Source organism: Mustela erminea, chromosome 4 (assembly GCF_009829155.1).
Source record: "Mustela erminea isolate mMusErm1 chromosome 4, mMusErm1.Pri, whole genome shotgun sequence".
NCBI classification, from domain to species: Eukaryota; Metazoa; Chordata; class Mammalia; order Carnivora; family Mustelidae; genus Mustela; species Mustela erminea.
Genome location: NC_045617.1, coordinates 142,102,348 through 142,129,426, shown reverse-complemented (window position 1 = coordinate 142,129,426; position 27,079 = coordinate 142,102,348). Strand labels below are relative to the sequence as shown.

At 42.3% G+C, this 27,079-nt stretch overlaps 1 long non-coding RNA gene across 1 annotated transcript in view; it reads left to right on the top strand.

The window, feature by feature from the left end:
* The first annotated feature begins 838 nt into the window (after positions 1–838).
* Positions 839–27,079, top strand: part of LOC116589207 — a 43,718-nt gene continuing 17,477 nt past the window's right edge. The window contains exons 1-3 of the long non-coding RNA XR_004285238.1: positions 839–880; positions 5,359–5,464; positions 16,045–16,187. This is a non-coding gene — a long non-coding RNA (uncharacterized LOC116589207). The remainder of the gene's footprint in view (positions 881–5,358; positions 5,465–16,044; positions 16,188–27,079) is intronic.

Here is a 27,079-nt window from a genome sequence, read left to right as displayed (position 1 = left end):
CTCACGTGATATAGGCTGTGTCTTTTCATTTTCTTGATAATGTCCTATGAAGTACAAATTATTTCAAATTTCAATTATGTTCGATATCTACCTTTTCTTGTTACTTATACTATTGTTTTTGTTTTACTTGTACTTCTGATGTTATAGCAAGAAACCATTGCCTCATTCAAGGTCACAAAGTTTTTGTGCCTATGTTTTCTTCTAAGAGTCTACAGTTTCCACTATTATATTTATGTTTTTGATCCATTTTGATTTAATATTTGTATATAGTATAAGGCATTTTAGAATCAGATTTTCAGTTGCTGCAAATAAATCATCTGAGATTTTGAAAGAGACTGTGTTGAATGTGTAAATCAGTTTGAGAAGTATTTTCATCTTAACAATATTAATTCTTCCAATTCATGATAGAGCATGACCATCTTATGTACATGCAGTAATAACTATTTTAGGTTCTCTCTCCCTTTAATTTCTCAGACTCTTATGCTTAACTGTCTAACTGTCTCAGCTTCACGTCATGTGGAAGATATAATATAAAGCATCCCCCAAATTCTCTCTTACTGTCCTCTTCCTGCACAAACAGGAATATGGTGTTCCCACGTTCTCTTGCAGTTAGGACAGTCCTAACTGACTAGTCCTGACCAATGGGCTATAAATAAAACTGAGGTTGCTTTTACCTTTAGATCAATGGGGGGAAAATACAAGGATCAGTCCTCTGAGTTCTCTCTTCTTGATTTCAGTGATGGTTGGGATCATCTATTAAGTTGGCATAATGACAAGATGGCGCCTGTCGGGCTCTGTGAGCCGACAGCTTGAGAACGGCTCCTGGTGGAGGAGATCGCTGACTTCATCGGACTTTGCTGCACTGTCACTGGGATTCCGGGTCAATCTGCCACCATAGCAGCACCTAGATTTATCCTAACTAACACAGATAAGTATCCATTTACTTGCCCCAACCCACACCAGCCTTCACTTATTTTGTTTTCTTCTTCAACTTTTCCTAGACAATATTCTAACCCTGCAGCCGACAGATAGGTAGCGAGCTAAACAGTTAGCCTGGTGACTAAAAGATGTGGGAGTTAAAAAATATGAGTGGAAAAGGGCAGCAAAGTTTCTTCTGGAAGTTATAAATGAGGTAACTGCAAATCCCGGTATCTCTAAATTGTCACAGGAGGCTCCCTAAAGCTTATTCCCTTCATCCTTCGCTCAATAGTAGATCAATCTTTTGTAACTCGGTCTTCACAGTGGTTTTCTATGGAATTTTAAAAATAATTTCAGTGATTTGGGTGCCTATGTAGGCTCAGTTGATTAAGCATCCAACTTTTGATCCCAGTTCAGGTCTTTATCTGAGGATTGTGAGTTCAAGCCTCACACTAAGCATGGAGCCTACTTAAAATAATAATAATGGTAATAATCATAATCATAATCATTTCAATGATTAATTTATAAATAAGTTTAAACTGATGCCATAATCATTTTAAGTGAGTATAGTCAACCTAAAACTAAATCTGACCACACTAAAACAAACAAAAATGAAAGCAATAAATTACAAAAAATGGACATTATTACTGTTAGCTTTTTAAACTGTCTCTCTATAGACACTGAAACGAAATATAGATAAATGAAGTCAAACTTATGTGGATGAAAGAGGGAAAAGCAAAAACAATTTTAAAGTAAAATGTTTGGATAAATGTTATCTAAAAATAGCAGCTAGTAATTTTGACATGAATTTAATGACCAAAAAAGCAATTGCAGAACTTTAGTTTTTTCATGTAAGAGGTAACACATTCTGAAAGACTCCGCTAAGTTTAAGAAAAAAAATTCTTAAAACCACCAATAAATTGCAGTTGGCATGGATTTATTTAATTTACATATTTTCATTTTAGTCACCATCATTCATTCTTTCTCTGAAAGATGAGTTAATTAGTAACCTTTATGCCTCCTTTCTATTGAGTTTATTGCTTTTATAATATTTAATTTTTAATGGCTAAAAATATAACTGGTATAATAATATTTACCCAGCTGTTTTATCATATAGTCATATTTAAGTGAATTAAGATTTGAATCCCTGTCCTGTTATCATGGCTTCTTAATTTCTGAATTTTTTTATTTTTAAGTCACTTCTTTGTTGGTTGCATTTTCTTCAAATAGGTGTTTTTCAAAAAAGTTTCATTGTTCTTGAGTTTCCTTGAACCTATTATTTCATATATACAAATATCTTTTGTTGTTTTTATATCTAAAGAAGACATTGACTTGGTCCAATGGATATTTTGCTACATTGTTTTGGGAACTGAGTTTTTATTCTGAGACCAAGTTCTGCCACATGTATGTTACTTGCTTTTTCTTCCCAGAAACTTTAAGGCTGCTTATTCAGTAACTTACTGTGTTTTTATATCACTAGCTTTGTATCAACTTTTCTTAGTGTATGATGTACTCTATCATATATTCATGTTAGGTGAGTTTTCCTATATTATATCTCTGATTACTTTCTGTCCTATTTCCTAGTCTTTACTTGAGCACCCTTATGGTGGATGGACTAAGCATTTCCATATCTATTGTTTTCCTAAGTATGTATTTTAAGCTTGTTGTCTCCTTTAGTTTTATTCAGTATAAATAAGTAAAGCCTTATTTACATGATAATTTTTTTGCTTTTTGCTGCTTCTAGTTTATTTTATCTGTACTGAATTTGGTTTTTTTCTTAGTTTTTTTTTTTTTCCCTTTAAAATGTCTCCTTTCTTCTCCTGAACTTTTATCATACCACTGTGTTTTCCTTGGGTTACCGAATCCATATCCTTATTGGATTGTTCAAGAGATGAAAGCACCAGCAAAGAATCTGATCAAGATTCTTAAATCTTAAGTCAAGATTTCTTAAATTACATATTCTATCAATTGAATCATTTGTACTATCATTTAAAATCAATGTCTTTTTCCACTTACATATTTTGATTTTTTTTCTCGGAAATACTTTGTGTGATTTCTCCCTGATGATTTCCATGGTGATTTCATCCCCACCTTGTCTGGATTTCCCGTGGTGATTTCATCCCCACCTTGTCATCGGACTTCCCTTCCAAGCTAGTGGCACCAAGAGCAGGATGTGGAGAAGAGGAAGCCAAGCAAGGCCAGCAGCAGTCTGAGCTGAGGTCCTGAGTTTGCTCTTCTTGCTGTGATCCCAGCAGATGTCCTTTATTAGACTCCATTCCATCCCGCTTGGCATGCATTCAACTCTTTAGCTCTTTGGCTCACTCCCCTAACTTCACACTACATGCTAGAGCAAGAGAATCAGGAGCCCTTCCTGCTTCTGCTAAGATCCAGATGTGGTTTGTAGAATATTTACACAATGTTTTATCTTGACTTTTCCCAGGGATATCTACCCATCCCTTTAGCCCACCCCTTTTCAAGTCAGAGAGTATGCAAAAGTTTCAGGATTTCTGTAGTTTCTCATATCCTCCTTGCTGCTTTCTGGAGTGGCAGCAAGCTTGGTAGTCCTGTCAACCTGGCCATTAGACCAGAATCACCTGTCCTTTCACTGGTCACAACATTTTGAAGTCTATAATTCCTCCATATTTCTTTCTAATGCTGGGAGGTGTTTGGCAGGGTTGTTTTGTTTTTGCTTTTGTTTATAGGAGGAGGGAGATTCTATGCCACAAATTTATGGTATCACCATTACTACCCAAACTCAGAGTTATATCAAACTGTATTTGTAAGATACGCATCTTAAGTAAGTAGAGTGAAAATATTAACATATTAAAATGAATAAGTAGATGGCACACGTGGGTGGCTCAGTCAGTTAAACATCCAACTCTTGATTTCAGCTCAGGTCATGATCTCATGGGTGGTGAGGTCAAGCCCTATATTGGGTTCTGCACTCAGTGGGGAGTCTGCTTAAGATTCTCTCTCTTCCTCCTCCTCTGCCCCTCCCCTCATGCGTGCTTTCTCTCTCATTCTCTCTATCTAAAGTAAATAGGTAAATCTAGGGGTGCCTGGACGTATCAGTCAGTTAATCGTCTGCCTTCAGCTCAGGGTATGATCCTGGGGTCCTGGGACCAAGTCCTGCCTCAGGATCCCTGCTCAGTGGGGAGCCTACTTCTCCCTCTTCTCCCTGCTCAAACTCTCTCTCTCTTGCTGTCTTTGTCTCTCTTTCAAATATACAAATAAAATCTTTTAAAAAGTGAATAAGTAGACATGTGGGCTCAACAGTCTGGACTATCCTAAATGTTAAAAGATACGAACATTGAGTGCTTGCTTTATATGAGGCGCTGGATTGGGTGGTGTGAGAGACAACGGTGAGTAGGGACATGGGAGTGGAAAGAAAAGCAAGTCCGCTTCTGATCACTCTACAAGGGAGCATTAAGTACGCTCAATATCATGTGACTATGTCAGTGATCCTCACGAGCATGAATCCGAGGGGAGGACAGAGGTTGAATCTCAACAAGTGGGAAAATGCCGCAGTAGGTGTCATGAGACAGGCTCTTAGTTCAGCTTTTCCACACCACCCAGATGTGCGATGTCAGGGGAGTCATGTGACCCCTCTCAGCCCCATTGCTCAGTCTGTAAAATAAAGATCATGGACTTGCTCTCCAATATACATAATATACAATATACAGCAAACCTCTGTATATTGTAATGGGGGAAACATGGGGAATTTGAAGACTCTTTAATAGGTAGTAATAATCTTTGCCCAAATAAATGTGGAATAACTTAGGGGGATTGGAAAACTGATAGAAAATATTTTTGCAATTCAAAGGAATTTGCAGAGGTAGGATCAAGAAGTAGGAGGACGATTTCAAGTGTCTGATACTGTGTTACAGAAGGATACAGAGGACTTTCAGAAGTATAGAAATCAGGCTAAGGAGCTATTTTTAAAATGAGATCATTGTATCTACATGGGATGTGGAAGGGTAAGGTAGTGATGTCTACGCACTGTGATGATAAATGGCAGTTAGAAATGAAAGTCTGACACCAAAAAAAATGTAAGAAATTCAGGACTCAATTTTATAGAAGTGATTGTGGAACTCTACCACTGGCACATTGTGTGTGTGTGTGTGTGTGTGTGTGTGTGTGTGTGTGTGCTTGAGGGGAGAATAGAAAATGCAGCATAAAGTCAACGTGTACAACAGTATTTATTAAAAGTTAAGATTAAAAATATTAAACTATAATAAAATATATTTAAAGTATAAGGAATAGAGAAAAACTTACTCGTGCATTCAACAAATAGTTAAGGGTGCTTGCTGAAAAACACTGAACTGGTACTTGAGGAGGCAAACCTAATTTCCACCTTCAGATGTGACAGATATGACAAGTGTTTCTTTCTTTCTTTCTTTCTTTCTTTCTTTCTTTCTTTCTTTCTTTCTTTTTTTTAAGAGAGCTGTAGATAAATACCTTGTGAACTCTGAGAGAGACGTTGCTTTCTACTGGGAGATACATAAGAATATTATTTGATACAGCAAGTAGCATTCGGACCTTAAAGGTGAGTAATATTTTGCAATGGAGACAATGTTGTCATGGCAATTAGGGAGATGGGATCACCGATATTAGCTGTGGGGCTCTCAGGCACAGCCCAGTGGAGCTCTGGAAAGGCTTTCAGTGACTGTTTACAGGGACTGTTTCTAGAGGACCAAGCAGGCTTAAGGGATAGACAGAGATGTTGAGGGGCCAAAGGACACACAACAGTGAGAGGTCACATGTTACAGCTTCTGGTTACGGACTGAGTAAGTCACTGGACCGAAAGGCACAGCATAAGGAACACAGTCAATGACATTATAATAGCGATATTACAGGACTTATGGTAAACATAGCATCATATATAAACTTATCGGATCACTAAGTTGTATACCTGAAACTAATGTCACATTGTGTATCAACTATAGTCAAAACAGAAACAAAAACAAAAACAAGAGAGAAAGAGAGAGAGAGTGAGTTCTAAGAGTCGCAGGGAGCAGGAGAAAAAGCCCCAACCCATTCCCTCCCGCTTTCCAGTCTCCTGCTGTGATGCCCATCAGCTGGTCCCAATAAGGAGCAAGGGGACAAGGGGACACCTTGAGGGACAACTCCCTGGAGCAGAGCTCAAGGTACAAGATGGACTGGGGTAGGGGCCACATGAAAGGTAACCACCATAGCTACTGAGTTGGGAGAGGATAAAATGTGAATATGATAAAAAAAAAATGATTCATTTTGACTGGAATAACTAATATATGAGAATGAGAAGCCAGAGTGTGCTAATAAAAGTAAGTGGTTGTTGAAACTCATGAGAAAAATTACAAGGGAAGGTTGGGGGGGAAATTTTGTGGATCTGGTACGTAACTCCTCAGGAAAGTTTGGTGTCTGTCCTGGAGATCAGCAGCTGAGAGCAACAAGGATAGAGAGAAATGACGTTAAGCTCAATCAGTTAAACACCCAACTCTCCATGTTGGCTTGGATCATGATCTCAGGGTCGTGAGATCCTGCCCTGTGTCCGGCTCCAAGCTGCGGGTGGAGCCTGCTTTAAAGTCTCTCTTCCTCTCCGTCTGCCCCCGACTCCCCGTGTGCACTCTTTCTTTCTCTTGCTAACACAATAAAAAATAAAACAATTGAACTGATAGTGTAACAGCAGCCAAGAAGAGGCAGTAGGGAGAAAGGAGCTCTCTGGTTCTTTTTGCTTTATTAGGTGAATAACAAGAATGCCATGCATTTCCTTGGACAAGGGTACCCCTGCCTTCAAAGACATGCTGGGATCAGGAAGGACAGGTTGCTTTCAGGTTTACTCGTGGGGAAATTAGGGAAGAAAAAATTAAGGGCAGTGCACAATACAACTGGAGTTCCTGGCAAATATTTGTGGGACTAGCAGAAGGGAAGGCGGCCATGGAGTGGCAAAGGGGGGACAGAGCTAAGAGGAAGGGGAGACTGAGGATGGGGGGGGGGTTTGGACAGCCTAGGGCACGGATTTTCAGGATGAGAGAGGCAGCTTGCTGGAAGGTTTTGCAAACATGGATGAATCCTGTGGGAGTTCTATAGATAGGAAAACCAAATGAGAAACCTTAGTAGGTCTAGGTCTTTCTTCTTTTCTAAAGTTTTTATTTATTTATTTATTTGACAGAGAGAGAGAGAGAGAGAAAGAAAGAGAGAGACAGCCAGAGAGGGAACACAAGCAGGGAAAACTGGGAGAGGGAGAAGTAGGCTTCCTGCCAAGCAGGGAGCCTGATGAGGGGCTCGATCGCAGGATCCTGGGATCATGACCTGGGCCAAAGGCAGACGCTTAACAACTGAGCTACCCAGGCACCCCAGGTCTACAGCCTTTAGAGAAATTTAGGTGTCTGACCTCAGAGGCCGCAGGAGAGTGGGTTTCCAGAAGGACCTGGAGTATGATGAACTATCAAATGTTGTACCAGCTCCTGAGACTCAACTGATTGTACATCTCTCTCTCCAACTTTGGGTTCAGCGGCCTCATGCTGGTAGTATGAAACAGGTCCTGGTGGGTGTGTTTATGCCACAAAAATTAACAAATGCTGCAAACCAGGGTCTCCCCTTCACCCTAAAGTCATTTGCTAAGCATTTACCAGCCTAATACTTATCTACTTCAAAGACTCCATTGGAGAATACACTGGTGCCTTAAGCAATGAGGATGGTGTCCTGTGAAGACACTTTTATGAGAGGAAGAACCTCCCCAACACACACACACACACACACACACACACACACACACACACAAAATAAGGGTGCGTGCGCATCGAGCAGGTAGCAGGTGCTTTTCTTGAAAAGACTAAAGGGAATGATGCTCATTGGTCAGGACTGTCTGTTGATCAGTCCGAGAGAATCTGAGATGATACAGCCCAGAAGAGGCTGAGGAAATAAAAATAAGTCATAAACAATTCATGAGGCAGGCAGAATTCAGTGAATAGAAAATTCACTCATTCCTTTGAACTGAGCAGTGCCTGATTTAGCTTCAGTGAGCCTCCAAGTTAAAGCTGGTGCCTTCTTCCTGTTTGCGCCCACTATGAGGAGTAAAATTACCTCCCACCCACCTGAAGCCTGTCGTGGTCACCTGTGCTTCTCTAGGACTCCTCCCTACCGCAATCCTAAGCTACCGCTAGATGTTCCCAGCAACTGCGCCTGTGTTTGCCCATCGGTGGAGGAAATACATGCTCTCCATGCCTATACCTAACCCTTCCCCACCTTCGGATGCCTCATACTGGACTCGGGGGGAAGGGGGAGAAACGGGGCTCAAATAAACTGCTGCTGAATGAAGAAAAGTTCATTCCAGGAATACGGCACTAAGTGACAGAAGAGAATTCTCTATTTTGTCTTCTAATTTTCTGAGTGCTTCCACCACCTTTTCTCTTTAAACTTTCTTTACAATTTTTTTTTTCTCGTTGGCGTGTTTTCAATACCAGTCTTAGACACACAGTTTCTTAGGGATTAGACATGCATAGGAAGTTTCGCAAAGGGAGATTTACTTATTTAGCAATATTGCTCACACAGCAGAGTCATCCGTCATTCATTAAAGAAGACTCGTTAGTCACCTACTCTGTGAGGGACATTGTCCCAGGCATCATGCGAATCAAGAGCTCACAAGGTGGGAGCTGAAGCAAAGATGCGACCGTCAGGTGTGTTTGGGTTTGAATGAAAGGACTTTGTATTTGTTACAGTATTTACTTGAACACGCTTGAGTAGTAACCATGTGAATGCCTTTTACTTTCTTTATTATTTTAATATTTTTAGTCTTCTGTCTTGGAAGTATTTAGTTTCCATAGGGGAAGTGACTCGGGTTAGTCACACTGTAGGAAATAAGCTGACATTGCTATAAAGGGCACAGGTGGGGGCAGTACTGTGGATTTCTTCCACCAAAGTCAGTCATAGGCATGGGAGGGGCCTTCAAAGTATTACGGCAGGAACCGATAGACCTTAGCGCACAAAAATGCCACCTCCATAGCTCTGTGACCGTGGCTGACATCCCAACCACTGGCCTCTTTTTTTCCTAACATAACAAAAACCTTTGTTAAAATGGAAATAATATTAACCACCCATAAAGTTTTCTTTTCTTTTTTTTTTTTTTTTTTTTTTTTTTTTTTTTTTAAAGATTTTATTTATTTATTTGACAGAGAGAAATCACAAGTAGATGGAGAGGCAGGCAGAGAGAGAGAGAGGGAAGCAGGCTCCCTGCTGAGCAGAGAGCCCGATGCGGGCCTCGATCCCAGGACCCTGAGATCATGACCTGAGCCGAAGGCAGCGGCTTAACCCACTGAGCCACCCAGGCGCCCAAAGTTTTCTTTTCTTAAGGAAAGTCCTAATAGAGACCAGAGTGACTGCTACATTGACTGCTACATTCTTGTTGTTCCTGCTACAAATTTAATAGGTTGTAATGCTGACAGTCATGGGTTTACATGTTCTTCACCACCCACTAGTGTTTTGCTTTGTTTTTTTCACTAAATCTGCAGGGTTAATCTGTGTTACATAGAAGGAGGAATGCCTTCCTCCCCTTTGGTTTCACTCTGGTCTAAAGTTCAATAAATAAGATTGCTTATGTTCCCTTGGTCTGCAAATTTTTTAGATAAGAGCAAAATGAAAGCATTTCAGCTTTCACGTACAGTTTCTGCTTTCCATCGCCCTACATCGGCATCCAGGGGGAGCTGGGTTGCAAGACATATCTAGGAGACGACGATGAACGCTGTCTTCAGAATCACTTCCCCTCTTAGAACCAAATCTATATATTTTTTTAAAGATTTTTTTTATTTGTTTGACAGGCAAAGATCACAAGTAGGCAGAGAGGCAGGCAGAGAAAGAGGAGGAAGCAGGCTCCCAGCTGAGCAGAGAGCCTGATGCAGGGCTCGATCCCAGGACCCTGGGATCAAGACTTGAGCCAAAGGCAGAGGCTTAACCCACTGAGCCACCCAGTCGCCCCACCAAATCTGTATTTTAAAAAAGCCCGTTGACCTAGGGTCAGTCTTCTCCCACACAGGGCATTTTATTCTCATTTCCCTCTCTAAATACCTTTCTGAAGGACCTGCCTTACCAGTTCAGCAGGTATGCTCAACCACTCGTATTTAAAGTGGGGTTTAAGTAGGCAGAGCACTGGTATAGCATGTAGGTTGGGGTGAAAATCATGACACATGAGAAATGGAACAATGAATTTCTTTACCGGGAACCATCCACAACATGAAGCATACGACTCAATACACTAGAAGTGTCTCAAATTCCAACATTTGTATTCATCAAGAAGTCAACTACTGGGGTACAGGATCCCACTTTACATTAAACACTGAGCATTGAGTCTGATCCAAAGTTCTCTTACCATTCTAAAATGGATTTAGTCTACCATATTATAAATGTCAGTGACAATGATATTTGAAGCAATAAAAAAATAGAGCATTTATGATCTAGCAACTGTGCTCTTTGGCATTTACCCCAATGAATCAAAATCTTACATCCAAACAAAAACCTGCACTTAGATGTTTACAGTTGCTTTATTCATAATTTCTAAAATTTGGAAGCAACCAAGATGTCCTTCAGCAGCTGAATGGCTAGCCAGACAATGGACTTTCACTCATCCTTAAAAAGAAATGAGCTCTCGAGCCATGAGAAGACATGGAGGAATCTTGAATGCATATTAATAAGCAAAAGTGGTCAGTCTGAAAAGGCTCCATACTGTATGGTTCCAACTATCTGACATTTTGGAAAAAGCCAACTATGGAGACAGTAAAAAGTTCAGTAGTTGCCAGGAGTTACAGGGAGGGAGGAACGCATAAGTGGAGCACGGAGGGTTTTTAGGGCAGGGCAACTCTTCTGCATGGTACTGTCATGACAGATACGGGCCATTACACAGGTGTCAGAGTCCACAGACTGCACAACCTGACCAGTGAACCCTAATGTAAATTGTGGGCTTTGGGTGATGCTATGTCAATGGAGGGTCATCAATTGTAAAACACAATGGATTGATGTGGTTTGGGATACCGACAGCAGGGGAGGTGACACACACATGGGGATGGAGGTAAGTAGGAGCACTCTGTATGCTCCACTCAATTTTTTATGAACCTAAAATTTTCTAAAAAATAAAGACCACTTAAAGTGGGGTGGGGAGACCCAGAACTTCATGAAACAGGTGTTAATATCTTCAGTGCAATCCAGAGACCACCAACATAAATGCAGCCCTACAGTCCTCCTGGGCATATTTTTATTTCTAAGTTCAAGAACCCCAATAGTTTGTCAAGAACAATGAATATGAAGAGAGGTAAAAAAAAATTATAAAATATTTCTGAGTAATTTGGAGAAAATGAGAAAAGCTTCTTACCCTTCTTTCTTTGGAACTCTATGAATATATAAACTCTATGGATATTTCTGTTCCAAACCCGAGAAACTAAATGCTACTAACAGTCTGGATGAGATCCATATCACTGTTCCTTGCCCCTAGGGAACACAGGGGAGACAGATGCCAAAAGTTGGGATATGCCAATGTATGCCAGCTCCTGGGGCTGTATTATTTCACTATAATCTCTAAAACAACTTTTAAGTAGGTATTATTTTCCCCCAATTTATTAATATTTTGCATGTGTGAGGGTCAGGATGCATTCTTCCAAACACGTTTTGTTTGGGAGTTTCTAGTTCTCCAGGTGCCCAGACTCCTCAGTTGGAGAAAGGAGCACCAGTTCTCCCCAGGTGATTTGCTCAGAATTACATGAGAAAATTCAGCAACTGGGCCAGAGGCCTGGAAAAGGAGAAAATGCTGGAACACTGGAGAAATGGTCCTCTGAGCTAATAGTAAATGACAAAAGAGAAAGCAGAAACTAGTATAAAGCATACAGAACTGGGCTTGAAGAAGGATCTTTAGGAAGGAAGGCAGCATTACAGATCTGAGATAGGATAAGAAGCGCAGCTATTTTTTTTTTTTTTGACCTGGAAGAGAAGTCTGAAGGAGTCTAAGAAAGGGATCGCTAGCAGATATTAAAATATATGCATATGAAGATGGAGATGGACCAGAGGAGAGGTACCCACCACCAGTGGGCTAGCAGTGGCCAGTAGGGAGTGGTGGGGATGGCAGGCCAGAGGTTAGAGGATGGAAAGGAGAGGAATAAAAATACGTATTTTTATTTTTATTTTTTTATTGTTTTTTAAGATTTTATTTATTTATTTGACAGAGATCACAAGTAGGCAGAGAGAGAGGAGGAAGCAGGCTCCCCACTGAGCAGACAGCCTGATGCGGGGCTCGATCCCAGGACCCTGGAATCATGACCTGAGCCGAAGGCAGAGGCTTTAAACCACTGAGACACCCAGGCGCCCCCAAAATATGTATTTTTAATTGAATTTATTTGACATATGATATTTTACTGGTTTCAAGACAGTGATTCTACATTTTTGTACATTACAAAGTGACCACCACAACGGATCTAGTTACCATCTGTTACCATACAAAGCTATTATTACAATAATATTGACCGTATCCCCTATGTTAATGTCTCATCCGTATGACTTATTTATTTTAGAACTGGAAGTTTCTATGTCTTAGTCTTCTTTACCCATTTTACCCATCCTTCCTCTCCTACTCCCTCTGGCAACCACCTGTCCTGTTTTCTGAGTCTGTTTCTATTTTGTTTGTTCTTTTCTTTTTTTTAGTTTAGTATTTTTTTTTTAGATTCCGATTCCACATGTAAGTATTTATGTAGTATTTGTCTCTCTCTGCCTGACTTATTTCACTTAGCATAACACCCTCTAGCTTCATCTAGGTTGTTATAAGTTGCAAGATTTCATTCTTTTTCACAGCAGAGTAACTTTCCATTGTATATGAAAAAAGGTCATTTTCAATTTATTTTTGTTTACTTCTGAATTCCAGCTCTAATGAACGTGAGGATGACCTCACACTCCTGGTTCTGGGTACTATTATGGTAAATAGCATCACTAAAACAGCCACTTTACTAAGCTTGCCCCCTGAGTCTTCGAATCCGAACTATTAGGATGGTCCTGAAATCAGAAACCTAGTCACTTGCTCAATGTTAAAGCCAGGGTCTTTCCATTATGCCCTGTAATTGCCATGGAGTAGGAATATTAAATAATAATCATTTCTAGTAATTGCTGGTGAGCTCAGACCCAACCAGTATCTGCCTTCCTCTGCCTCTCTCTCTCCCTTTCATCCGGCTGATGATGCTTGTTTCCAGCATCCCTGTCTGTCCTGCGTTCCACTGATGAGCCTCCGCCAAAGCCTCAGGGGTGGTCAAGTCTAGCTGCCTTAGACTGACCTGAGCAGCTTTTAGAACTAAAAAATACCAAGTGCTACCCCCCAAAATGGAACCAAAACCTTTGGGGCAGGGAGAACCTGCTAGGTTTCCAACAGTCCCCAGGGGATTCAAATGTGCAACCAAGCTTCAGAAATACTGAGACAGGGCGCCTGGGCGGCTCAGTTGGTTGAACGACTGCCTTTGGCTTGGGTCATGTTCCTGGAGTCCTGGGATTGAGTCCCGCATCAGGCTCCCTGCTCGTCAGGAAGTCTGCTTCTCCCTCTGACCTTCCCCCCTCTCATGCTCCTTCTCTCTCAAATAATAAAATAAATAAAATCTTAAAAGAAGAAAAAAAAAAGACATACTGAGATAGAACAAATTTCTGTACTGCTTATGAAACAAAACAAAGGGATAAATGTTTTTTTATCATATTCTCAAGCAGGTTTTTGGTTCTTATATGAGAGATAGGACCTTTGCCATGAGATAATTTGTCATTCAATAAATCCACCTTCAAAATGTTTTGAAAATTGGGACTTCCTGTTCTTAGCGCAAAGAACAGCATATGCCAGCATCAAAGTACCAACAGGAATTTGGATTTAAACAGATTTCTGTGTGTGTGTGTGCATGTGAGTGTGTATGTATGAGAGAGAGAGAGAGAGAGAGAGAAGTCATTATTGTTTTCTCCAACAGATACAATAAGAAGGGAGTATTTCCTTTGGGCAATCACTTTAATGTGAACAACAATACCTCCGTGCTACCCAACCCAGATACACGACTAGAGTCTGCTAAGCAAAAAAAAAAATAAAATATATCAAATGCCCAAGAATGGCTTCAAAATACCAAACCTTTATAACAACTCCAGATTACAGAAGATCCCTGCTAGATCTGAGGTGGGACTTAGCAACAACAGAGGCTACAGGACCCTGAAAAGAGTGCTCTAGCACTAGACCATAACTTGACCAAAACCAAACCAAACCAAAACAAATCAAAAACCTGCAAAGGATTCCTTGCCCAGAAACAAGAGATCTTGTCAAAAACTAAAAATTATTAATTTTTGGAAGGGACATACTTCCCAGGATTCTCTGTCTCAGCAGTCTCGTGCCTGTGAATTGCTTAAGAGGGAAAGGAAACTTGATCTCAGCATTTGATGGCACAAGCCAAGGATGTGTCCTTAGATGTCATCCACATTTCCGTTTGCCAGGCACCCTGCCTGCTGTGCACATCTGGTAAGACGACACATGTGTGACCTTCAGTCTTTTCCACCTGCGTGCCCCTCATAGACAGCCTTCGGTGTTGGCTTTCCGCTGTCTTGTGTTTGCAAGAAATTTCCGTAGTTTTTAGGTCATTTGGTGGAGTTTTTCACAGTCTCTATTTTCAGCTTTTATTCATATAGACAACTGTATCCATGATAGGAAAAAAAATCCTGAAATCTCCCCTTCTTTTTGATTGATTTAATAAATTAAGTTCTTAAGCTGATTCAACCTGTTCACAAGACTCCAGTGGTTTTTCTCCACCAGCAGCTCATTTATGTACTGGCCTCCCATCTTCCTGCCTACGAACTACACCCCCTTATTTGATGAAAGAGGCAGGGCCCCTAGACATGTCTGTATCAGGGAACGAATTTCAGATGCATGAATTACAGACTCCATTCTGGCTGGTTTCACAACGACCCTGCGCCAGATCTAAAAAGATCTGCAGAACCCGGGTCCTTGTGAGACAGCAGACAGGGGAATGGCAAACTTCAAAAGACAGAAATGTTTTGGTGGACAATTGCATGGTAGAAAATGAAAACAAATTTTTATAATAAAAAACTAAGAATGAATGAAGAAAATGAAGGAATACATGTAAGAAATGTATTATGCATAGAGAATGGACATTTAAAAATTATGAAAGGTAGAAGAAATCACAAACCTACCACGTGGGTTTGGTGAACAGACTTGGGTTCAAGTCAAGGTTCCGTATTTCCCTGTTGGGCAACATTCAGTGATTTGCAAAATTATCTCCAAACTTTAGGCTCTCTTCTGTAGCGTGGCCATGATTACCTATTTCACAGTTTGCTGGGAGGGCTGGGATGGGCAGGGGAGGGGTTCATGCACTCTTTCCCCTTTGTCCTTAGAAATGTCAGTGCAAAAGTACTATCCCTACCCAGACTTCAGAGAAGCTGAATTCTGAAGCTAGTTCATTATACTATTTTCTGAGACCCTGAAAAAGTGCAGGGCGAAGCCAGTTCTCTGAGTCTGAAAAGTAAAGTAAGACCCTGGTGAGAAAAGCCTGGGTGTGTAATCTGGCGTTGCCGGCTTGCTTTTATCTGGGATCATGATAACCCATTACGAGTGTACTTCAGCAACCTTGAACGTAGAGAGCAGCAAAATGCAATTTCCCGTACAAAAGCATTAGGAGACAATGCACCTCTCAGAAATGTTCTGAAATCCTGATCACGGCAGTGTCACAGAGATTAATGGTAAATTATAAAATAAGTGCATGATAACAGTGCATTTTTAAATGAACGTGGGGGAGTGTGAAAACATAATAGGCATCTTCTTTCTGAAGTTCTCGTTGCTGTGTCTTTAGTGAAAGAAGAGACATAATCAAAAGTAGATTAGGAGCACAGCCCCAGAAGTTGCTCAGGGTAATGAGCCTTTAAAGGGTGAAGGTCATGTCACCTTCTCTAGCTTAGCCTCTATTACACTCATGAAGACAAAGATAAGCATGTTTCTATTTAATAGAGTAGCCACAAAATCAATACAGAGAAATTGTTAATACATAGTGTAAATGCCACTCGAAGCAAATAGCTTCCAGGAAAAAAAAAAGACTTTCAGAACAAGAAGGGACTTCAGAAACAATGTTGTCGAACTGTATCATTTTACAGGTGAGGAAAAGGAAGCCCAGAAAAGGGAAGCAGAGGAGGTGGTTAGTTTCAAAGCCTGGAATGGAACTCAGGACTTCCACCAACGTCATGGTGCCCACATGCCCCTGGATCTAAGAGTGTGAGTTGGAAGCATGTGAGTACAGGTATGATTTCTGCTCTAATAGGGTCCATAAAGTGTTACAAAAATAAATAAGAGGCAATTTTCACCAAGGAAAATGTTTTGATTCTAATTTAAACTCTCATAACCTAGAATTCTGTGCATCGGAGAGAAGAGATTAGAGAAAGAGATGGATGAGTTTTTCACATGAGGTTTAAGTGGAAGTGTTTTGATGTAAACAATGTATTTTATTTTCTGTTTAGGTTTATAACATTTGGCAACCTCATCCGTTTCCCAAAAAGAAAAGCCCCTGACTTCTACAACCCGGAGATCAGGAACTACAGTGTTTCATTGTCTCTCTTCCTTCTTGCCCAGTGCCCCATCAATTTTGTGTTCTAGAAACAAGGGCCATGGCAAAGTCTTGCCCAGACCTGAAAAAGTTTTACATTCGCTGGTAGGGAAAAACAAGGCAAAACAGTATAAACACCAGAGATGAGGGCTCTTCTGCTTTTTCTGGCTGTACAATGATGAATGGATGGCAAGTGTGGCAGCAGAAGACACAAATGATCTCGGCTGGCCCTTTCCCAACCACAGAGGTCATGGCCTTGACCTTACCTATCTTATTCCAGCCCCAGTTTGCTGAAATGCTTCCAAGGCAAAATACCCTATGTCACTCTGCCTCAGTGTGGCGAGAGGCTTCCAGGGCCTGGGAATGTGCTCGTACTTGGTGATGCCTTGTTGCGTCACTAAATTAATCAGATGCATCCAGCTTGAAGAGACAATAAGGGCTGGACAAAAGCCGACAGGGCAAACAGATGGGTAATAATACCCTCTTATATCCTTCGTGCCTATGGAGAATTACTCAGCAGCACTGAAATCTCTGATGAGCAGAGCCCAGGACAGCATGATGCAGTTAAAATTACAGGATTCTTCCTTTGTATTTGCTTCTGTGCTCTGGCAGAGATGGTAAGATGATATTCTTATTCATCATAGTAGAGAATGCTAGCAGAATAAAAAGGATCCACTGGTGGTTGGTGGTGACCAGTGGTGTGATGCCAATGAGTGGGAGCTCCGTTCCGCCAGACTCCCTTTATCACGGAGCAGGATATATACGAGACATCTGTCAACCCACTCTCAGAAGTTCCCAGGGCCTCTGATCTGCAATGGACAGGATTCGGGTAAAAAGGACGGGGCATCTGCTCTTCTAAACTGACCCTGAAAATCAGAATCATCTAGAGGACCAAGTGGATAATAACCACCCTTCCCCCATGCCGTAAGTTTTGAGATAATTCCCTAAACTAGGATTTGGACTTTGGAAAAAGAAGTGCCCCCATTTCAGGACTCAGAGGCAGGAAAGCAGGGTGGCAGTTACCGAAATGGGAAATGCATTGGACTCCATGTGCCCACTCACACCTTTAATCCAGCTGCAGGGCTCTGGACAGCGGGGTGAGGCATCGCTCCGGGCTGCCCGCCGTGACAGGGAGGCCCTAACCTGCCTACTGCCTTCTTGCCAGAGACAGGTCTTGTGATCGTATTTTCCCCCTGAAATATAGCAGGAGTAGACTTCCAAGCTTAGGGCTGGAACCTGACCCAAGAGAAATCCTTTTTAGACAAGATGAGTGACACATTTACCTTTGCTTTGGGTCTGCTATTCAACACCGGTTTAATGAAGAATAATGGGGGCAATATCCTATTTTATCTCATGTCCAAAGAAAATAAATATATTTGACATCGAAGATGTTTTGCTACAGAAAAAGAAACGCGATAAATAACAGTTACTACGTATCCAGCTACTGTGTGTGTGTGTATGCACACACGCGTGTGTGTATGTATATAGCATTACGTACGTGTATATATACTGTTAGAAGTTAGATGGCTTCCTTGAAATAATACAAGTAGTAAACTTTGGGGCCCAGGGTGGTATGATGCTACATCCCAAACTCTTTATATAAGACCAAATGACCTTATCTCTAACACTTGGTTCCAGCTGATTCTACACTGCCTTATCCTCTTGACTCTTTCCCCCCATTTCCTTAACTACACTGTAAGGTCTTTGAGAACAGGAGCCCCCTTCTGTACGTCTTTGCCGCCCCAAAAAGCCAAATGGGCATCTTGACAACACCCTCCTTGCCACGAGATTTCCTTGTAGTGAACGTCTGTTGTATTCGTGTCGTGATTACTCTACAGTTTTATGAGACCTCAAATCCTCATTTCACTGAAAAACAAAGTAGAAACAGTTGTGAGCAGATTATTGAGGGCTGAGATCTATTGAGATTAGAGACGGCTGCTCGCTGGGTATCCACGTGAGTCCTTACCTTCCCCAGGCTTCGCCCCAGCCCCCATCAGCTGCCTCTGGGACATTGGTCTAGTTTGAGGGACCAACTGTGAACAGAAATGACATGTCCTACCGGGCCATGACAATGAAGAATCCATTCCCCTTCATTCTCCCATCATGACAGAAGATGGTAGCATCACCAGATACACATATTCTGAATCTCTTAGTGACCAAATAGAGGAGAATTACTTTGTCGTCATACTTTTCCAGGGAAAGAAAAACGCTTCGCTGTTTCTAAGCCACTGAGGTGTGGAGGTGGACATGTCACTGCCGCAAGCCCTACCCTTGACTTCCTTGGATACCACACCCTAAGGTTTGAGCTTTCTATCGATGACATCGGAAAAATGAAAGCTTTCACACAGAAGAGAGCAGTTGAAAATACCTTGACTACCCAATCAGCTTCTTAAAAATCATTTCCCCATATTTCCTCCCCCAAGAACATTTTCCAAGGTCATTTACTTTCACGCATTCATTCAACCACTGATAGTTCATCATCCAAATCATTCACTTACTATGTGTCTGGTGTGGGACATTCAGAAGTGACGGTCTAGTCATTCATTAAATATAAAAATAAGGCACATGATGTGCCAGGCACTATTCTGGTGCTTGTCAATATTTACTTATTTAATCCTCGTAGCCATGCTAGAAAGCACCATCCGCCTCATTAACAGAGTAAGGAAACTGGAACGCAGAGAGAGTCAATGACTCGCCCAACGTGACAGAGTCGGTGCTATGAAAACTGGGCCTTGAATCCAGGCAGTCCGGCTCCAGAATCTGGGCTCTCCGCCAACAGACTGTTTTGATGACAGTCTTATCGTTGTTTGGTTAAAGATTTGTTTGTTTATTTTAGAGAGAGAGAGAGGAAGAGATAGAGCACAGGTGAGCATGAACAGGGGAGTATCAGAGGGAGAGGAACGAGGCATAAGCAGACTCCACGCCCAGTGCAGAGCCCATTGCTGGTCCCGATCTCACAGCCCTGAGATCACAACTTGAGCCAAAACCAAGAGTCAGTCCCCTAACCGACTGAGCCACCAGGTGCTCCCACGATGTTACCATTTCATCAGTGCAGAAGATGGAGTCCCAGCACACCAGGATGGCCAACCCGGTCCTTGCCCTCATGGGCCTTATTGAAGCTAGTACTGCCTTTCTTCTGATTTATCATAAATATCACCTGGGATTTAAGGCCAGAAAGTTCTCAGGAAAATGCTGAGAGAACTAACAGGGAATTTGTTCCGACTTTACATTCCCTAAATATTCTCTTTACGTGTGCATTAAGCCACTGCTCGTATCACATCTTTATTTACTCAGTTATGCACAAGTTTTGTTCATCTTGGTACACCTATGGCACTTAACTCACTACGTAGATATGCAGAGTAAACGTCAGACGGATGATATAAAGGAAAGAATGAGTAAACTAATGAATATAACCTAAACCATATCTGTGGCTAACATTTTAGCATCTTTGGTTATTCTGGTGAAATGATGGAGCAGACAAAAGTCATCAGTTCTCTTTCTGCCTCATTATAAATTCTGATTATATAACACTTGAACAAAGATCAATCCTGCATATCATGGTTTCCACCTGTGGAGTGACTGCTTGCTATGCTAGTCCTGAGAAATAATAATAGAGGACATTTACTGAGCACTGACTACGAGCTTATCATCTGCTATGGACCGAAGGTTCTGTACCCACCCGACCCCAAGTTCACATGTTCAGGTCCTACTCCCAAAGTAACGGGAGGGGGATCTTTGGAGGTGGGAGACTTTGGGAGTTAATTAGGTCATGAGGGTAGAGACCTTATGAATGGGATCAGGGTCCTTAACCCTTCAAGAAGGAACACAAGAAAACTGATCTCTCTCTCCAACATGTGAGGACAGAGCAAGAAGGCATTCACCCTCAAAGCAGAAAGAGGGCCATCGGCAGGAACCCAGTCAGGCGGCGCCTTGATTGTGGACCTTCCTGCCTCTAGAACTCTATGTGTCGTTAATGCCACCCAGTCTGCAGTATTTGTTACAGTAGCCTGAACAAAGACAGCAATCTCACAAGGCCTTTGCATATAATTACTTATTTAAATAATAACTTATTTAATCCTCAGCTAAATGAGTCATATGCCATCAATTCTACTATGCACAGTAGTTATGTTCTGTAATACTGAGGGGCGGCTCCTTAAAGAATTTTATAGGGTGAGTTTCCGAGAAGTCTCTGGTTACAGTGGTTTCATTGAGCGATCAATACATACTCTTGTTTGACGTGTGTGTCTGTTAAAAGACACTTACTGCGGAATGCTGATTCATTCACATTGAGCTCGTGACCAATGGTGTGCAGACCCACGCACGCCTGAACAAAGCTTATCCAATACATGTATTTTCTCTGTAAGGCACATCGCGGCCTTCTCCTTTAAGAACGCTAGATAGCATTTAGTACCGTGCTTGGGGGCAATTTTAAACAGTGAAATCACGACAAGAGCACAAAATGTTAAACACATGTCACTAAATAGACTGTGAGAAGGATATTTGTTTATAGTTATGAGGGCCGAAACAAGAAGGCAGAGCCCTGCCCTATTCCGTCTCAGCTGGGTATGCGCATCCCAGGCAACTCGAATGTTTCACTTTTCTTTACGTGTCAGCAACTGACCACAGAAGTGCCATGAGTATGGATTTTGGAGTCGTAAGTACATTGTAGAGTAGGTAGATTCACAAATATGGAATGTTTGGGTAATGAGGGTATCAAATTAACATTGGTTTCCCCAAATTCATATGTTAAAGCCCTGTCTCCCACAGCATGGCTCTTTTTGGGGATGGAGGCCTCTATGGAAGTAAATCAAGGTTAAATGATGTCACAAGGGTAGGACCTTGATGTGATAGGACTAATGCCCTTATGGGAAGAGATGCCGGAGAGTTCCGCAGTCCGGCTCACACACATTGAAGAAAGGCCGTGAGGAAACAGCGAGCAGGCAGCCATCCACAAAAGGAGGGCTCTTACCAGAAAGTGAATCAACTAGAGCCTTGATCTTGGACTTCTGCCCCCTGGAACTGTGAGAAAATAAATTACATTTCTGTTATGTAAGCCAAACGGTCCGTGGTATTTTATTATGGCTGCCCAAGTAGACTAAAACAATGAGGACCAATGGTTACAAACTCTGCTGTAAGGCTGAGGAACCTTGGGCATGAAGATAAGACATAATCAGCACATGGTTGTAATATCTATGACTTAATGAACCAGGTTTCAAACCCAACCAGTCTGACTCCAGGTTATTTGGTTGCAGTGCTGTGATGCTAGATCACACCCCCCACCCATGAGACCAGATGACAGGCTCCCCTTCCCTTTCTGCTAAACTGGGGCGTGGGATCATCAGGCTGTGTTCTTGCAACACCGCTCCTCCCTTCCTGACCCTATAGACTCTCCCGCATCTCTCAGACTCCTTAATGGCTCAAGAACTTGAAAAAGAGAAGAAGAGAGACATGCATCTTTTTCTAGATCTTCCTGCCATGACAGGCCGGGAGCACCAGCCCAATGTTCTCTTGGAAATTTCCTCTCCTTGGCCATCTTGTAACCGTTAACCAGCAAGAACGCTTTCCAGTGCACTAACCCATCCCTATTACTGCGTTGTCCTCAACAAAACCATCAGTGTCCATCCTTTCCATATGTCTGAGTGTCGCTGGAGTGCTTGACCTGGTGACACTTGAGTTCATTGGTTCTTAATGCATTCAGGGTCATGGGCCATTCTGATAATCTGAGGAAAGTTATAGACATATTTCTCCAGAAAAATTCACGTGCCAAATGACATAGACCCATCCGCATAAATTTCAGAGGGTCAGGGCCCCTCTCCCTCCTGAAAGCCTTTGGCATATTGCTGGTCACCCCCATTTGATCCTGGGAAGGAACTTCTCATTATATTCTATCAGGCTTATCTTGATGTCGTATTTCCATACCTCATCTTTATTCTCACAGTCCTTTTAGCTGTTTGCGAGCCCTTCTCGCTACAAATCTGGGGCAAAGCACACCATGTACTTGTCAAGAAAAAAATGCTCTGCCTTTCTTCGGGGGTGGGGAGGGGCACTTTGGTTCCTGGACCTTGGGAAGTGGGTGATGTTACCCCACAGCCAGGCAGAGTTTCCAATGGCAACAGAAAGCAGAATTGCAGGAAACCAGTTCAACAGCTGACACCAAAATGCTTTTCCATATGTAAAGCTGTCTTAAACCCACAAGAGACACTGAGAATAAACTTTGTGCTTTCTTTTCTTTTTGCTTCATACCAAATGGGCCAGGGAGAAGCACTGCACGCTTTTAAAAATGCACTTATAATATTGAATCCAAGCTGTGCGAGTACCCATTGGAGACAAATGTTCTCTCATGGCCTACTTTGAATAAACAATCACAGCTCTGTGTGATATTACTTCTTAACCAGATTCTAGCATTGAACTGTTGGCTTGCCATGGTTACTTGCAGTTTAAGCCAGTGTCTCTTTTCCTTGCCCTTGGCTAGGATTCCTGCTTACTTGGCAGTGACTCCTTCTCATTTGAACTTTTGCCCTCTTTTAATGTCCACCAAATTTCTGTCTAAAAGAACCTTTCATAGGCACCTTTTGTGCCTCTGCGTTTCTTTCTCGTGTGAGAACCAGCGTAGAGAGCTGGTTACTGGAAAACACTCAAGGGCCTGTCTTCCTTCTCTGTGAAGCCAGCAGTGACAGGCTGTTTTGTGTGTACTTTCCTCTAAAAAAAAAAAAAAGAAAAGAAAAGAAAAAGAAAAAGAAAAAAAAAAAAACTTAAGGAAGCACAAGATGCAAGCTGTTTGCTGAAAACAAAATGTTTTATTTCTAAAGCAAGTGAACACACACACATTTGCATATGTCTGTGTGGCTTCCCTCTTGTCCATTCCAGGCCTGTTCCCCTTTCTTTCCTGGGCATATCACACTGTGGAAACTTACTTCAGTTCGAAAGCCAGATCAATGAAGGGTTTTATTCCCTCCTGACTTCCCTTACCAGTTACAATTCGGCGAGGTCTTTCAGGGCGCAAACAACCGTGGAACCTGCTTCCCTTTTCAAAGAATAACCGGTAGGTCACCCCCCGGCCTCACTCATTTTACAGTGAGACGATCTGCTTCTCATGCAAACAGAACCTATGTTTAGAACCTCATGCTTCATCCTGTCCACTGCCTGCATTCTGTGCCCGGCTGGGGCCCACAGACTCTCAGCTCTGTTCTGCTCTCCCCCACTCACCCTGGCCATCCTGAACCTGAGCGACGTCAGTTCCTTCCCCTGCATTCCCATGACTTTCCTCTTCCTCAGCCTCATGACGTCTGGGTCTATTCAAAACCACCAGCCCCATGCACAGCCTGGTGTCCAACTGCCGCCGAAACCTACCTTGCAACCTGGGAACTTGGTCCTCCGGATTCTCCCCTGCCCTTTGCGGAGTATTCTAGAACTTTCTTTTCACCCTGCTACTTGCAGGTAGCTTTTTGCTCAGGGATCTACTTGGCCCAGAAGATAGAGTTTATTGGTTTTAGCTACCATGTTGGCTCACAGTCACTCTTTTTCACGTGCTGGTCAATATTGTGATGCCACCATCCAGTCTTGGAGGGGGAGTTGACTTGCTCCAGTCCAAAGCCAAACCTTCCTTCCATGTGAGCTCCTGATAGACTCCTTCCTGACTCCATATTTCCCCCATGACCACAGCCAAGTACTCTGCTAGCTCCTCCTCTTCCGCCTTCCCACTAAGGTCCTTTTTACTACCACACAACTTCTTCCCATCCTTCGACTCCACACCTGAATGGTCTGCAGCATCCATGGTCCCTTCCACATTTCTGCTCCTTTGCTCTCTTTTCCTCCTTCCCTTGCTTTCAACTTACAAAGGCCATCAATCAACACTAGGATGCTTCCCTCGCCTTCGGTCTCCTTGTCTTCTCTGCTACAAATGGCCCACTTTCAAGACAAAACTCTTACTTCGAGGTCATCCCATTATCGTGATTTCCCTCTTCATATGATTTCTGCTTTGTTCCTGGTTCCCTCCCACGGCTCATTCCTTAACTCAGTTATGCTAATTTTATCAAAAATTGTTTTCTTTTTTGAACACTGTCCCCATCATAGCCCAAATGTAACGAGACGTGAAATAAGATTTTTCTTATTGTCTGAGAACCATAGCTCGAGCTTCAATCCCAAGGATAATAGGCCATCGGAAAGGCTGACAGTCACCTGGCTGCTGAGTTATAGAAATACCTCCAGACAGTTGATAAATAGCCATTTCCCTGAGCTCTGCCTGGCCTCGCCTTTAGAATCCCCTCATTTCCCAATAATCTGGAGATAAAAGATTGAATCCCGGATCATCAAGGCCTTTCCAGAATATTGTTTCAACATTGCGGTCTAAATCCATCCCCGTGGTCTGCCATAATGGCTGTAAAACACATGAATATCACTTCTGTCCACAAGTGCCTCCTTGTTCTAAAGAAGAGCCAGAAACCCAGGAGTGTTTGCTAAGTGATCAAACTGGAACTTTTTTCTCCCACTTATCTTCCCATCCATCCTCTAAAAGCTAAAAAAGCAGGAGTTCCTGGGGAGAGAGATAAGTTGTAGAAGGAGAGAATTATCTGCATAGTAACAAGTGTGGTTACCAGGAGGAATACACATGAAAGATGGGCAGGAGTGGTCTCTCCACCTAACCAAGTCAGAAGGACTCCCAGAGAGCCCCTCGTAGAGGATCTGGATGTCTGCAAAAGAAGAGAAAGCAGATCGCCCTCTAATCGGACACTTTGAAAGATGGAGAAATTTTGCATCTTACTCAGTGCATTAAAGTTTGATGAGGAAGGCCTCGGGAACACTTGACATTTAGGAGGAATTTATGCACGTCCCCTGAAATTTGACAGCGTACATAAAAATAGATACTTGGAGCCTGTTGCCAAACTGGAAAAATCAGCAGATAAATGGCTGGATGCAGCCACCTTTCATGGCAAGACAAGGAAAAGCGAGTGGCGTGGAGAGTGGACTACCCACGTTTGGCACAAAAGCAAGGCTTGAATTTCCTTTAGGACCAGTTTGCTTGAGTTGCCTTGATGAGATCACACTTAAAAAAAAAAAAAAAAAATGCCTGCTGGGGACGAGGGAATCCCAACAGGATGGATCCCCAGGGACACAGGCTGAAAGATGTCATTCTAGGTCAACTGGAAAGTACACCACCCGTGTCATAAAGCAACGATCTGGAACAATCTCAGGGAAAAATGTTTGGAGATACTGGGTAAAGAGCTCAGAAAAAAAAAAATATGTCCTGTATGAGACAGCAGCATGTAGAAGCTTGCTACAATGAAAAACTCATTGGTCATTTACTTTCAGTCAAAGGAGAACTGTACAAAACAACCCCAGAATAAAAGGCTTGAAAGAGGAAGGAGGAATTCTCTAAGCGGAGCCCCTGGATCTGTTCCCTACTGCAGGGCCAGAGGTGGGGATCTGCCTTGAGCTGTGAAAAGAAAGGCCCTCAAATCAAATTAGATGGGAGACTGGAATTTTGATCTAACCTTGCCTAAGATTTTTTTTATATTACCTGAAGGTGAGTAATATGTACCTATTTTTATAATGTAAAATCACAAGTAAACTATGGAATCATCTCAAAATATCAGAAGATGGACATGGAGATATGAGGAGCCACGTGAAAAGACAGAAGTTAGAGAAAAATAAAGATGTTTTTTCCATGTACCCCTGCAGTATTTAGCTACTCGAGTTTTCAACCACTCAGGTTCCCGGTGCATTTTTAGTATGATGATGTGATCTTTTTCTTCTCTTTTTTTTTTTTATAAGATGTTATTTATTTGTTTGTTTGTTTGAGAGAGAGAGAGAGAGAGAGAGAGAAAGAGAGATGGTGGGGGTGTGGAAAGGGGAAGGAAGAAAGAATCTTAAGCAGATTCTGCTTTGACCGGGGAACCCTACTCCAGGCTCAATCTCTGGACCCTGAGATCATGACTTGAGCCAAAATCAGGTGTCAGATACTCAACTGCCTGAGCCCCCCAGGTGCCCAGATGTAGTGATTTATAATGAGAAATGGGTATTTGGTCTTTGTCCACTATTCCTGGCACAGAGCTCCTCAAGCCCTTGGCATTTTCTAAGTGATAAGAGCCATTCAAGGTGTCTTCTCTTAAATTAATGAGATGACTTTTGGACCCTACCTAAGGAGAGTGCCTGGTAGCCAGACCAACCCCGTAATTAGAGGGCTGGAAACTTCACTCCCACCTCCCTGACTCCTGGGGAGGTAAGAGGGGCTGGAGGTTGATCCATCACCGATGACCAGTGATTTAATTAACTGTGCCTATCTGATGAAGCCTCTGTAAAAACCCAAAAGGACAGGCTTCAGAGAGCTTCCGCATTGATGAACACGTGAAGTTTGGGGGGAAGTGACCCGCACAGACAGTGTGGAGCTCTGAGCTCCCTTCTGCATGCATCTGTTCCATCTGGCTGTTCCTGAGTTCTATCCTCTCCTAATAAACTGGTTGTCTCATAAGTAAAACATTATTCTGAGTTCTGTGAGCTACTGCAGCAAATTAATCCAACCCAAGGAAGGAGGTGTTGGAACTTCCGGTCTTCAGCCGGAGCAGTCTCGTAGGACGGAGCCCTTCGCCTGT